Here is a 14,126-nt window from a genome sequence, read left to right as displayed (position 1 = left end):
TGTTGGTGATTTTCGAATTATTTAAACACATTTGCCTTTAGCATATTTTGCGGTTATTTGTCTTTAATGGCTATGTATGTGCAATTAATAAAATCATAAACACCTTCTGCTTATAATAAACACACACACACACACACAGTCAGCGTGATCGTTTGCCAACTTGCCAATTTTTTCTATACATTTCTGCATTCATATTCGTATCCATAAACATTTCCTGCACAGGAGCATTCATTATTTAGTTATAGGTATATTTTTTCACATTATTATGAAGGAGAATGAAATTCTAATTTGAGCAGTGACTGAATGCACATCCAAAGCTGTTGTCGAGTAATAAAATGTAACCAGATATTTTATTACCAATTACTATGGGAATGTGTGTTAGATAACAAAATGTGAGATGAGAAATATGAAATGCGAAAATAGAAATTGCGGCAATTTCATAATACATTTTTTTGTGATTTTTCATGCGAAATATTTCAGGTTTCTCGTGCCATAAGAAGAAGAGTTTGAGCATAAAAATGCCCATGTAAAATTATTCTATTTCTGATTGTTCTTGCGAAATTGTGTCAATTATCGATATATAAAGGGTGGTTAAGCTTCAAGGGCCGGTGTTGATTTTGAATAAAATACAATTTTTTTTAGGAAATTATTGTCATTTCTCTTTATTATGATAATACTGATATGGCTCAATTTCGTATGAACAAAATATGGCCCAAATAGCGGCCGCGGCCTCGGCTGTACACTTCTATCCGATGATCCTAATATTCGATGACGCTGAGGCATAATTGAGGTTCTATGCCGTTAATGTACCAAATTATCTCATCCCTTAGCTCTTGAATTGTTGCTGGCTTATCGACGTACACCTTTTCTTTCAAATAACCCCAAAGAAAGAAGTCCAACGGTGTCAAATCACTTGATCTTGGCGGCCAATTGACATCGCCGCGACGTGAGATTATTCGGCCATCAATTTTTAAATCTATATATTATAATCTAAAGGCGTTATATAGCACGATCTGGGTGACCAATTGACAGGTCCCGAACGTGAAATAAAATGTTCACCGAAGTCGCCTCTCAACAAGTCCATTGTTACGCGTGCTATATGGCATGTGGCACCGTCTTGCTGAAACCACATGTCATGCAAGTCGAGCTCTTGCATTTTGGGCAAAAAAAAGTTGGTTATCATTTCACGGTAGCGCTTACCATTCACAGTTACGTTACGATTCGCAGCACCTTTAAAGAAGTACAGTCCAATGATACCTCCAGCCCATAAACCGCACCAAACTGTGACCTTTTCTGGATACATTGGCAGCGCTTGCAATTCTTCTGGCTGATCTTCATTCCAAAATCGACAATTCTGCTTATTTACGTACCCATTGATCCAAAAATGAGCTTCGTCGCTGAACAATTTTTCGATAAGAAAGTGGATCTTAAACTTTCTTAACAGAACACGCATTTTTATAATAAAATTCAATGATTTGCAAACGTTGTTCGTTTGTAAGACGATTCATGGTTAAATTATAGACCACACTGAAAATATTTGACAGAGAAACAAAAGACGAAACGTGCGTCAGCTGTTTAAACCAACTGTTTAAAAAGAGAATAGCTAAAAAATCACCCGTTACATTTTCATACGAAAAAATTTAAGCGAAATAAGAAACATATAAATAGCGAAAACTTGTCGACAAGTACTGGTGCTATAGTTATGAAACGCAGTGTATGATGAAGTCTAAACGCTGCCCTTCAAGTGCAAGCTCCTTTACTCACCAACAGTTGAATATCATAACATGAATTTTAGCAATCATCTATAAAATGATGAGTTGAATTTGGAAACCGACGCACGAACCAGCCTTGAAATTTGGATGCGTCATTTTGGAATATGCTGCTGGGCAAGCAAAGCATTGAATTTGGTGTGGCAACGCCAACTGTCGCAAATGTAGTATTTAGAAATTCATTCACTCACACCTATCCTCATATTTTAATGTTATCTTAATATATATTTTCCTTTTATACGCTTAAAACTATATTATTTCCTTTTGTGAAATGTTTTAAAATAGAACATATTTATGTTTGTCAATTTGCAATACAATATTAATATGATTTTTATTAATATATTTACAAGCTATTCACACCCACACTCATATAAAATTTGTCAATCATCATAAATTAAATTGTAAAAATGTATATTAAAAATATGAGTACATGAAAAAAAAATTGGTAACAAGGCAAATAATTATTTATCCAAAAATACACACAAAGGCAAGCTGGTCAACCACACCAACGCAGTGCCAACGAACGTCAAAGTACAACCTTTATTTACATACTCGTATGTATGCGCATATGTTCATTCGTGTGTTTATGCTCGTTTAGTTGTATTTGTTGTGCACACTGTACATTTAACCTCTCATCTCACTAGTCACTGACTTGTAAATATTTGGTGTTGGGGCGTTCTCAAAATGTTGTTGATGCCTCTTAACCGCGTGGAAGGCTACAGTTTCATTATCGCTATCACTAACAATGCAGTGTACAAAAACAAAAATACATAAAGCATAGTTGTAGTATTGCAATTCCAAGTTCACTTCAAACGGCCCACGTGCACTCTCAGTGCATGTTTGTATGTGCATACATATATACCCTACAGGGGAAATCTACAATAGTGGAACAAATTAATAGAAATAGTGGAACAAAATAGTAGAAGTAGTGGAAAAAAATAGTACGACTAGTTAGTTCGAGTTAGACTGGAAGTTGAAGTTGTATTTAGTTGTAGTATTTGAATTTTTATTGAAATGTAAATTAATAAATGTTTAACTAATAAATTAAAATACCATCAAATAATTTACAAAAATACTTAAAGACTGAACATTTTTTGATCTCCTCCATATATCGAATCATGGTCTTGCTGTTGTTGTTGTTGTAGCAGTACCTCTGCCCCGTCAGTGTAGCGTAATCACTGGTCGTCTTCGTCTAGCTCATCTAACGGTAGGCCCAGGAAACTACCTGTTTCGACGGGTTGGGTCCAGAGGGAGAGGGGTGTTAGATGAGTGGGTTTAATCGGGCATGTGAAAAGGTGGTAAGTGTCGTGCGGGGTGCCTTCACATGCTGGACATATGTTTAGTATGTCGGGGTTGATTCTGGATAAGTAGGAGTTTAACCTGCTACAATATCCAAAACGTAATTGCCAAGATTACGCGGGACTCTCGGGCAAGTCGGAGCTCTTCGTCTGCGATTGGTGGTGGTTGGACTCCGATAACGGCATTCGGGGATCGGGAGCTTAAGAACGTGGTGAGAGACTCCCGATGAATGTCGTTTATGGCCTGTCTGTACACTCTCCGATCCAGACCGCAAGTGTCTGTTGGTTTTGTCTGAGATCTCATCCGCCTAGTTGAGGAGATGCCTGCTGATGTACCTGGGAGGCGGATCAGGCTCGAGCAGGTGTCTGCATGGGTGTGGCCTGCAGTAACACCCTAGCAGAAACTGCTTACTGAGCAATTTGTTATGCTCCTTAATAGGCAGCATTAGGGCCTTATCATGTAGATGTTGTATAGGTGACATCAGAAGGCATCCTGTCGCGGTCCTTAATGCAGTGTTTGTGCAGGTCTGAAGCTTCGTCCACTGCGAATCACTGGTTCCTTTGTCCAGGTGGTGAAAAAGGTCGCCGTGGATTTAGTGAGGAAGAGTTGTAAATTCCTCGCAGTGAAGAAGCGAGAAAGGCAGGGGCGAGGTAGTCGTTTACCTTGGAGCATAGGCTATCAATGTTAATGAACTTATGGTCTCCTGGATGGTACCTCAATGGTCTACCTCTAGCAAAATAACTAAAGCAATTTTATTTCTTACGGTTATAATTCGTTGAACTGTGTACTGGATCGGGGTTATCGAATAAGGAATGTAAAGAGTAGAGCACTCAAATTTAGTACTAGTACCGAATTACACACACAATTGCCGTATAAAACTCACCAGCTGGCTAAAGGGAAACGCGAAGCAATGCGTACTAGTCAGCATGCTTAAGTGGCCCCGATGGCTTAGAGCTCGAAAATTTTGGGTATTTTCAAGATTTTTTTACAATAAAAAAATGAAAAACTATATTTAAATTTTTTTTGGATTTTTATTTAACTTGTTTTACGTAGAAACATAAAAAAAATGTTTTTGTTTACACTCAAAAATGTTTTTTTTTTTTTTAATTTAAAAAATGACGCTGAAGTTGGCCCTCCCGAAAAATTGCACCTGGACGGTGTCGTTCATTTCGGCTCTTCTGTTTATCTGAAGCACGAAAACCAAAAAATTATTACTCAGTATGACTGTAGCTATGTCCCGCTACTAGAATAAAAAAATAATAATTTGACAAAATGGCGCGGTTTTGAATGTGACGCTCTAAAAATCGAGTTCTTTTCAGTTTTTTAATCAAAAAAATACGAAATAATTGAAATAATAATGTTATTCTTGTACGGGCGGGGCGATAGCTATTGATGTTGTGAACAACATATTAAAATTTCAAATAATGCGTCTGAATAGTTTTTTTTTTTGTTGACAACACTACGCCAAAAGAAGTAGTTTCGAAGATAAATGAGTTTAAAATTTGAGGTACAGGCGTGCGCGAACCGCTCTCTACCTAGTTAATGGGCTGTAGAAGCTATAATATTGGGAATTTCCGCATGCAAATTTCACAGTACAGTCTTAAGGGACTATACTTTTGTAATATTGAAAAAAACAAAAAAAAATCAATTTTTTGAAATTTCTAGACCACCGGGTCCCCTCAATGCTAATTCCACTAGAAGCATTCCCTAAAAGCGCATCTGTTCGGTGCTAGTGGGTTTCACTTCGGGTTATATGCATATGAGCACTGAGCACTGCAGTTTGATGAGAATAGTGAAATACATCATCACACATTTGATGTTGAAAGAAGCTGTTATGCGTGCAAACATATGTGTGGATGTATGTGTATGTATGAATGTATGTATGTATGTACGCATGTATGCATGCATCATATGACACTGTCTGCTGCTTATTACAACAAGCACTGCAATCATCGAAACAACAATACCAGCAAGCTAAGTAGAAGGTACGTCAGCGAAACTGTAACTGTAACTGTCTGTCCATCGTAATTGTAGGCATGTAAGTAGTAGGAAATTGTCCATTACATCAAATTAATTTTTACAGGGTGGCACAAAAATATTCACCCCATCGATATTTGACACTAGGCAGTTGCTGTATACACAGACAAGAAATGGAGGGCGTAAAGGTCAAAATAAGGATTATATGTATATGTATATTGTGTTTTCTGACGTAAAAAATTTTCAAATAGAGCAATTCGTAAACACCCAAAACGGTAGAATTTATTTCACCGATCGTTCATACGAGAATTTGAGTCATCGATTGGCCACCAGGCGGCAGCACCCGCCACAGGTAATGGTTTGGGCCTCTGTCACCGCAGATGGGCGCTCTCCAATCGTTTTCATCGAGCCTGGCTTTAAGCCAAATGCGAAATATTATCGGAAAAGTATTCTGGAGGTTGCTTTGAAGCCGTGGGCAGACAAACATTTCGGTGGCAGACCAAGGACGTGTCAACAGGACTCGGCATAGTCTCACAAAGCGCGAGTGAACCAAGAATGGCTAAACAACAACGTTCCAAACTTCATAACGTCCACACAATGGCACTCAAATTCACCAAACGCGAATCCGATGGATTATTCTTTTTGAGCCATTTTGGAGAGCAAGGTCCGAACTAAAATATTCACCAGTCTCGAGGCGCTGAAAAAGGCCATTGTCCGCGTGTGGGCCAAAATACGTGCAGGTCACATTCGGCTAGCTTGCGATTCGTTTCTGGACAGTCTCAAGGCCATAGTCAAGGCAAAAGGTGGGCATACCGAGCAAAAGTAAATTGATTCTTAATTTTGAATTGAATAAAAGTAATCTTTCAAACTAAATTTATGACCTTTTTGACGAAATTAGGTACCTTGGGAGTCTGATACCTTCCACATAGGTATATATATTTTTTTTCAAAATAATTTATTAGATATTTGATGGATATTTTCACTTCTGTAAGAACTTCATTATATTTCGTATGTCGTACCCGTACACCCAGGACTCATCACCAGTGATAATGGTTTTCATGAAGTGAGGATCTCTGTTTATGGAGCCCAGCATGTCCTTCGAGACTTCAACACGAAGTTCCTTTTGCTCCGCCGTCAGCAGCTTCGTCACAAATTTAGCCGCCACTCTCTTCATGGCCAAATCTTCGGTCACAATGGAGTGAGCCGAAAAAGTGCTGATATCTACCTCTTCTGCAATTTCTCGGATAGTCACACGACGGTCCCGCATCAACATAGCGTTCACTTTGGCAATGACATGCTCATTTCGGCATGTTGATGGCCGACCAGAGCGTGTCTCGCTCTCCGCCGATGTGCGACCGTTTTTAAACCGATTGAACCACTCCTTAATCTGTGTGATGCCCATAGCATCGTCACCGAAAGCCGCCCAAATCTTTCGAATAGTTTCCACCTGGGTATCGCCCAGTTTCTGGCAAAATTTGATGCAGTAACGCTGCTCCAATCGTTCCGACATTTTGCTTGTATTCAAAAACCGACGAGAGCACTAAATACCATGTTACGTTCACACTGCTTGACAGCAACTGACGCTAGCGACAGGCGGGAAAAAATTCACACATGTGCAGGAAGGTTACAGGTCTGCTTATGCAAGGTGTTAGAAATAAAAAACAAAGTCGGATACTTTTCTAACAAACCTCGTAGAGCGAGTTTAAGTGTATAAAACCATTTTTTTTTTTTCAAAATTTAGTTTTTGTAAACTTTAATATCCTGTAAAAAATTAAATTGATGAGAAAATCAAAAACTGATTATGAGGCATTACTTTATGAAATGTCTATTTCTTCACGTGCATAACAAAAAACGTTTCCTGAATAACAAAAACATTCGCTACTTGTCGTGCGGTGTTATCCATAAGCCCCTGTGCCCATACCAATATCGGTTCGCATTGTATTTTTTGTCTCCTGATATCGCCAATTTAATGGCTCTGTTAACACTAAAGTATGGTAGCTAGCAGAAAACGATCAGTGGTAACTTGCTTCGTTGCCTGTAATTTAGCGGTGTTTACTCAGCTACTTACGTAGGAAAGAGTGAACGCATGCGCAAAGCGATCGTCAACATGAGCAGTGAATGCTAGCGAGCTTTTTTTACGCTCGGAACAAAACTTGATCTTGATGTTTTTGTCGTAGTCGCTGTCGTTGTCGTTGTCGCTGCTACATCCACAACCTGAGCCGCCATAAACTTGTAATTAGAAACCAAGTGCTGAGTAATGTGGAAGTGCTGGCAAAGCAAAATAAAGTTTTCAAGCAAACTAAATGAGTGGAATATTGAATACTTTGAGCAACCAGTGCATTTGCCTACAGGTATGTACATATGTACGCATATACACTTATGTACATAGCTGCTTCCTCAGGCTACTCAGCTACTGGTTACCATTAGAAACCGTGTAAACAGAGCTACGCAGAACCAGAAACCATGCTTGCCTCCGCTCGAATGATGAGAGGCAATACTGCTGACTGGTTGTTTGGTTGTTTGGTTGTGCTACGGAAACTTTACTCGAACATTAATTTCAATATTTGTTTGCCTTGCTTCCACATTGTTGCTCATCGCTCATAGCAATCGAAACGATTGGCAATTCCATGCGAACACAATTTAAGCTCAATTCAGTAAGAAAACAACGTTCGACGTGTTTGGAATGCTACGGCAGTAAATTATAGTACTTTTCTCAACATATTTTCTGTTTATCAATTTTTTTCTTATTAAACAAAAAATCGCGTTGGCGCGAAATAGTATACGAATGACTTTAAACAGATGAACTTTTTTTGCAAAAATTATTATATATAAAATATAAATGTATGTGTGTTGAAATAGTTTTGAAATTCAAAGTTTTTTAATAGTTGGAGTTGAAATTCTGCACAGTAAATTTCTTTGTTATTTTTGCGGCCTCGATGAACCTTTAAATATTTATGGCATTAGCGCGCACAGTGTTTTCACGAAACGAAAAAAATTTGTGTTTTTTAAAAGAAATTTTTTAGTAACGCTACAAAAATTCGACAACAAAAACATCAAGAAAGCATTTTGTAAAACAAGAATAAACAAAACCCGATATACAATTTTTATTTGATCAGCTTAACCATTTACATGCGCGATGGTGAAGTGTGAAAACGGCAGCGGAAGTAAAAAACATTTCATAAATTAATTCTTTCACTCAGTTTTTTCGTTCAAATTGGCAGTCAATGTCAAAAAAATTATCTAATTAAAAGCTAATTGCTATTAAATTTTCATATCGATTGACTTTAATTGCTTACTGTAAACATATGAGATGAGCTTAATTGCGCTTGGGGAGAAGAAATTGGGCACTTCGCAAGATATTAAATTGATAAGGGTGGTTGTATGCTTTATTTTATGCAGGTGGGAATTTTCAAGAATTCAGAAGATCTTTGATTGATCAAATTATTTCATTAAATGTGTGTTAGTTAATCGTTTGAAAAGCGGTTGCGGATTTTCTTTATATAAAATATTGCACCTGTCGTGAGATCGGAAGGTGAAATCGAAAGCGAGAGTGATATTGAAGGCCCATTGCCCACAAGATCATTTAACAAAATAAACAAAGCATTAATGACATTTAAAAATAAAATCGAATACGACGCATTTTTCGGCAAAATTTTACAATTAAAAATAAATAAATAAATAATTGGCGCGTACACTTCTGTTAGGTGTTTGACTGAGCTCCTCTCCTATTTGCGGTGTGCGTCTTGAAGTTGTTCGTTAAATGGGAGCACCTACAGCCAGTTTTAAGCCGACTTCGAAACTTTGCGAGAATGTTGGTGTCTTTCTATAAGCCATTTTTGGCTATATTTCTCTACATTTGGGAGGCTTCTCATCATAGGATTTGTGTGCGCCAGTAACCTGCTTATGTGCCATCTGCTTGCGTTTTTTCTTGCCTCGTTAATTGTATCAATATCAAGAGATAGGAAAACTTATTCCTGCCATTAATAGTCAATAAAAATAGGTGGCACAAAATTAATCATCCCATTGCGTATTTCAATAATTTTTTTACTAAATAAGAAACAATGATTTTGAGTGATGGAAATCTTTATTTCCCAGTGTCAAATACGACATTTTGCAAAAATTATAAATCTCTTTCGTAAGGGTGATTAATTTTGCGCCACTTAATAATCATTGCCAATTTAAATCTTAATGAAAATAATTATGTTGTGCCTACTTTAATTTGCATGCCGCTCAATTTTTCAACTGCATTTTAGAATATATTTATAAATAAATTTGCAAAGGCTCAGCCATTAGATATGAAGCACCAATGGGAACTGCTATGAATTGAGTTGCATTCCATATTTCACTTAATTTTTTTACTTAAATTCGATTTATATTCAAGACAGTAGAAACTTATTTCTGCCATTAATAGTCAATAAAAATAGGTGGCGCAAAATTAATCATCCAATTACGTACCAATAATTTTTTTACTAAATAAGAAACAATTATTTTGAGTGATGGAAATCGAAAATCTTTATTTTCAAGTGTCAAATACGACATTTTGCAAAAATTATAAATGTTCCGATAGGGTGATTAATTTTGTGCCACCTTATAATCATTGCCAATTTAGATCTTAATCAAAATAATTATGTTGTGCCTACTTAAATTTGCATGCGGCTCAATTTTTCAACTGCATTTTAGAATATATTTATAACTAAATAAAGACTCAGCCATTCGACATGAAGCACCAATGGAAGTGATGTGAATTCAGCTGCATTCCAGATTTCACTTAATTTTTTTTTCTTATATTAAACTTTTAGGGTGAAGAAAAAATATGTACGTATCTGCTGTGGATACTCAATGCACGCATACATATATTCAGAAAAAATATTTTTTAGTGTAATGCTCTCAAAGTGCTGATATCAATTCATAACTAACTTATGCAAATCACTGGAGTTCAGAACTGTTCCGTTATCTAGATTTAATAATATTAAATTAAAATTTCAAATTTAATATATAAATATATGAGTTGCTTAAATATAAAATAAAATTTAAAATTTGTATATTAAGTTTGAAATTTTAAATTTTATATTAAAACAACTCACATATTTATGTATATATATATTAATATCGAAATTTTATCTTAAATTTGGAATTTTGTTTAACTTGCTTGGAATTTTGTTTAACTTACCTGGAATTTTGTTTAACTTACTTTCACAAAACAAAAAACACAAACCGAAAATCAAAAAACAAAAATCAAAAAAAATACCCCCAATAAATAACTAAAGCCTGCCGTCAAATTTGAATTTATCACGTTGCATGACTGCTATAAAAAGTGCATTCCTTAATAATATTTATACAAATTAAAAAAAAAACACAATTTCTAAAAATTTACTAGAATCTCAGTCGAGCGCAATGTAAAAGGCTTGGTTTTCGCAGGTGTATCTACAATACTTACTGCATTCAATTAATTAGTATACATAATGAGTACTTTTGTATGCCTGCGTGCATGAATATTTGTGCGTATATTCTTGTATGCATATGTGGAAGCATATATGTACATACACTCGTATGTACATTTACATACATACATTCCCATTCGCGCTTATCACTTAACAGCTGCTCTTGATTGATTTTCCCGTCCTCACTTCTACTTGTTACAGTTTGGTGTTGGCCCCTTTACAGCTTTGTTTTTATGTAATTTCTGTTTGCCTGCATCCGCATAATTATTATCTTTATCAATTACGAATATGTTTATGTTCTTGCAGCTGATTGTTTACCGCACAACACTGATGCCTGCTGTAGTTGTAGTTTTCCATTGCAAAAACAACAAAAAAACAAAAAAAACAAAACAAACAAAAAACAAAAGAAACAAACAACATTTTCCCAACGCAGAAAATACTTGTATTCCCTGCACACACTCTATTCACGCTCCCTCTCTCCCTCTCTCTCTCGCTCTCTCTACGCAGTGATAAGTCTATCAGCGTTGCCGTTGTTGTGTGGCCCACCACTGCGGATAAGTAATCGGCCGCATCAAATGTTCTACAAATCATTGATTATGTTAAACATGTAAATTCATGTGCTTACTCAGTGCGTCGTATGTGCGCTAAATCAATGATGTTTTTTTCGCTAGCGGATATTTGCATATTCTGTGCGCATACCTAAAGGTACGAGTATGTAAATCTACGTTTTAGCTTTGAGTATAGCGAAAATTCGCAGAAGTACGGAATGTGAATAAACTTCCCGTGTCGAAAGTAGCAAGAAATTGCCAATGCGTAGCTGCGTTTTTTAGATATTGTTATCTTAGTTTTTTTTCTTTTGGGGCTTTATTTATTCGCTTCAACACATAACAATGAAATACCTATTTTTTGTACAATGACTGATTTTAAATTTTCAATTAAATGGAAACATAAAAATGTATTTTAGGGAATTTGTTGTCTTTATTTTCGCAAAAAAAGAAAAAAAATAATAATAAAGCATCTCCCTGAAATTGCCGTTAAATATAAATTTTGCAAGATGTATGGTTGCTTTAAAACGTGCAACATCTATTAATATTTACACAAAATGTTGAATGAAAATTTTGTTTAAAATTTTGCTAGAATCGCAGACAAATTTCATATCAGAAACTTATTTACTCAAAAGAAAAGAAAACTAGTATTACATACATATATGCATATATCTATATACATATATACTATGTATATTTATGTATATGAATTAAAATCCTTTATTGAGGGAGCTTATCAAGTAACAAAAGCCGAATGAGAAACACAAAAACTAATCATTTATGACGAAAATTAATCGCATCTATTTAAGTGGCTTTGAAAATGGATGGGAAATATTTTTATTCATACGATGCATGCAAGAAAGAAGACAGTCCTTCTTTCTGTTTACATAGATAAGCTTTATTAAGTAAGGAAAACGCGTAGTAAAAATATCAATCAATCAATGAATCAAGAAATTGATATTAGTTTTAAAAATTTGTTTTAATTTGTTAGAAAACATCTCGTTGTTGCACACGACTGCGCGCGACTGATTTCTCTATCTTATATCCTCGTCTCTGTCTATATCCTCGTTCGCCGGCGCTGCCTTACGGGCAGGGTTACCATCCTTCACATTCACTGCTTTTCCGTTTTGTGTTTCCAGCAGTAGGCGCAATTCAGCAAAGTCCCAAACGATATACACCGACGCTCATTTGCTGCAAGGGAGGCATAATCTAAAAAAAAAATGTGAGTAGCAAGCTCTCGAAACGACAGGAGCTTTGTTCTGATAACTTCGAGTTTATTTATTCAAACTAGTCCCTCTGGCCTCGATACACTGTTTTGCGCAATCCAAAAGCTTTTCCAAAGCGTGTATCAGGTCATTGAACGGAATGCCCTTCAGGATGTCGGTGTACAAGCCTTTTGGATGACCTCTGCGAATGCACAACGTTTTCCGTTCATGGTCAAATGCAATTTCCCGAATAGGGAAGCCATAGCACAGGGAGCCATATCAGGCGAATACGGTGAGTGATTGATGGTTAAAATGCGATTTCTAGTTAAAAAATCAGTCACAAGAGTGGATCGATGAGATGATGCATTATCATGCAATAAGCGCCAGCTTCCTCCTCCGCGGTATTCAGGGCGAATTCGACGAATGTGATGATGCAACAAGCGCTTCAAAACGCCATTGGCGTGAACTCCTTGTGGACAATTCCCTTGAAATCGTAAAAACAAATGAGCATCGACTTGATTTTTGTCTTCTCCAAACGTGATTTTTTGGTTGGTGGCTCGTCTGGGACCTTCCATTCGGCACTTTCACGCTTAGTTTCAGATTCATGTGGGAAACGCCACGTTTCATCACCAGTATAATAAAACGATGATGTTTTAACTTTTTGACCGCCGCCGCAGCCACGGCTAGAGGTATGCCCACATTGACGAAAGCGCTGAAAAATCTTCGAATAAAAAGTTCTTGCTAATGTTTGGCCGACCGCCTCGTCCTATTTGTGGCGTGAGTCTTGCTGCTATTCCACAAATGGAGGGATCTGCAGCTTCAAGCCGACTCCGAACGGCAAATATTTTTTAATATATATTTTAATACACTCGAAAGTTTGCCGTTGCCTGCCGAGGGGCGCAAAAGGGGCTATTAGAAAAAACTGTTTCTTCATTTTGCATAAAGGTGCCCATAGACACACAAATATCAATAACATATGCGCATTAAGGTGCATCATTCTCAAAAAAAAACAAAAAAGATAATGAAAAAAATCGGTAGTATTTTTCTTTCGTAATTCTAAAGTTTATTATATTTTAAGACTGCAGCCTTTAAATTTAAATATATGGGAAAAATATGAAGATTCACGTGAGCCAGACCAAGTTGAAAGTACTTCGGAAAATCTCATTACTTTAATCCCATTAATAAAATTGTTTAATATTTTTAAGCAGAACTTGTACGCTCAAGATACATTCTGTCAAAAAGGTACCGGGAATTGTTCAATAAAACGCAAAAAATAGGCTCCATTCGCAGCAATACACATCTGCCAACGATTTGTCCAGTCATCGAAGCAACTTTTAAATGCGTTTGAAGAGATCTTCTTCAGCTCCTTCAGCGAATTCTACTCAATGGCCTCCATCGACTCAAAGCGGCATCCGCTTAAGTTTTGTAAAAAGGAAAAAATCACAGGGGGCTAAATCCGGTGAATACGATGGTTGTTCAATGATATTTGTCAAGTTTTTGGTCAAAAAAAGTGTTCACAATATGAGCCTTGTCAGACGGTGCGTTATCTTGACGCAAGATCCATGAGTTTCCTTTCCCCATATTGGGCCGTTTCCTACGCACATTCTCTCTCAAACGTCGCATAACTTCCAAATAATATTCTTTATTTACCGTAGAACCATTTGGAACGAATTCCGAGTGCACAATTCCATGATAATCAAAGCAAACGAGTAGCATAACGTTCACATTTTACCGACTTTGACGTGGTTTTTCAGGTTACGGCTCATGTGGATAGCGCCATTCAGCCGCCTGTTGACTGATTTGCATGTCAAACTCATATAACCACGTCTCATCAGCTGTTATGATACGTTAAATAAGCGCTGGGTCCGAATTCACTTGCTCAAGCATGTC

At 36.7% G+C, this 14,126-nt stretch overlaps 1 protein-coding gene across 3 annotated transcripts in view; it reads left to right on the top strand.

The window, feature by feature from the left end:
* The window catches only part of LOC129242916 (four and a half LIM domains protein 2), a 167,970-nt gene that overhangs the window by 110,100 nt on the left and 43,744 nt on the right, over positions 1 to 14,126 (top strand). The window lies entirely within an intron of this gene.

The sequence above is a fragment of the Anastrepha obliqua genome, chromosome 3, assembly GCF_027943255.1.
Source record: "Anastrepha obliqua isolate idAnaObli1 chromosome 3, idAnaObli1_1.0, whole genome shotgun sequence".
Taxonomy (NCBI): Eukaryota; Metazoa; Arthropoda; class Insecta; order Diptera; family Tephritidae; genus Anastrepha; species Anastrepha obliqua.
The sequence above is the reverse complement of the archived record's forward strand: the minus strand, read 5'-3'. Positions and strand labels throughout refer to the sequence as shown.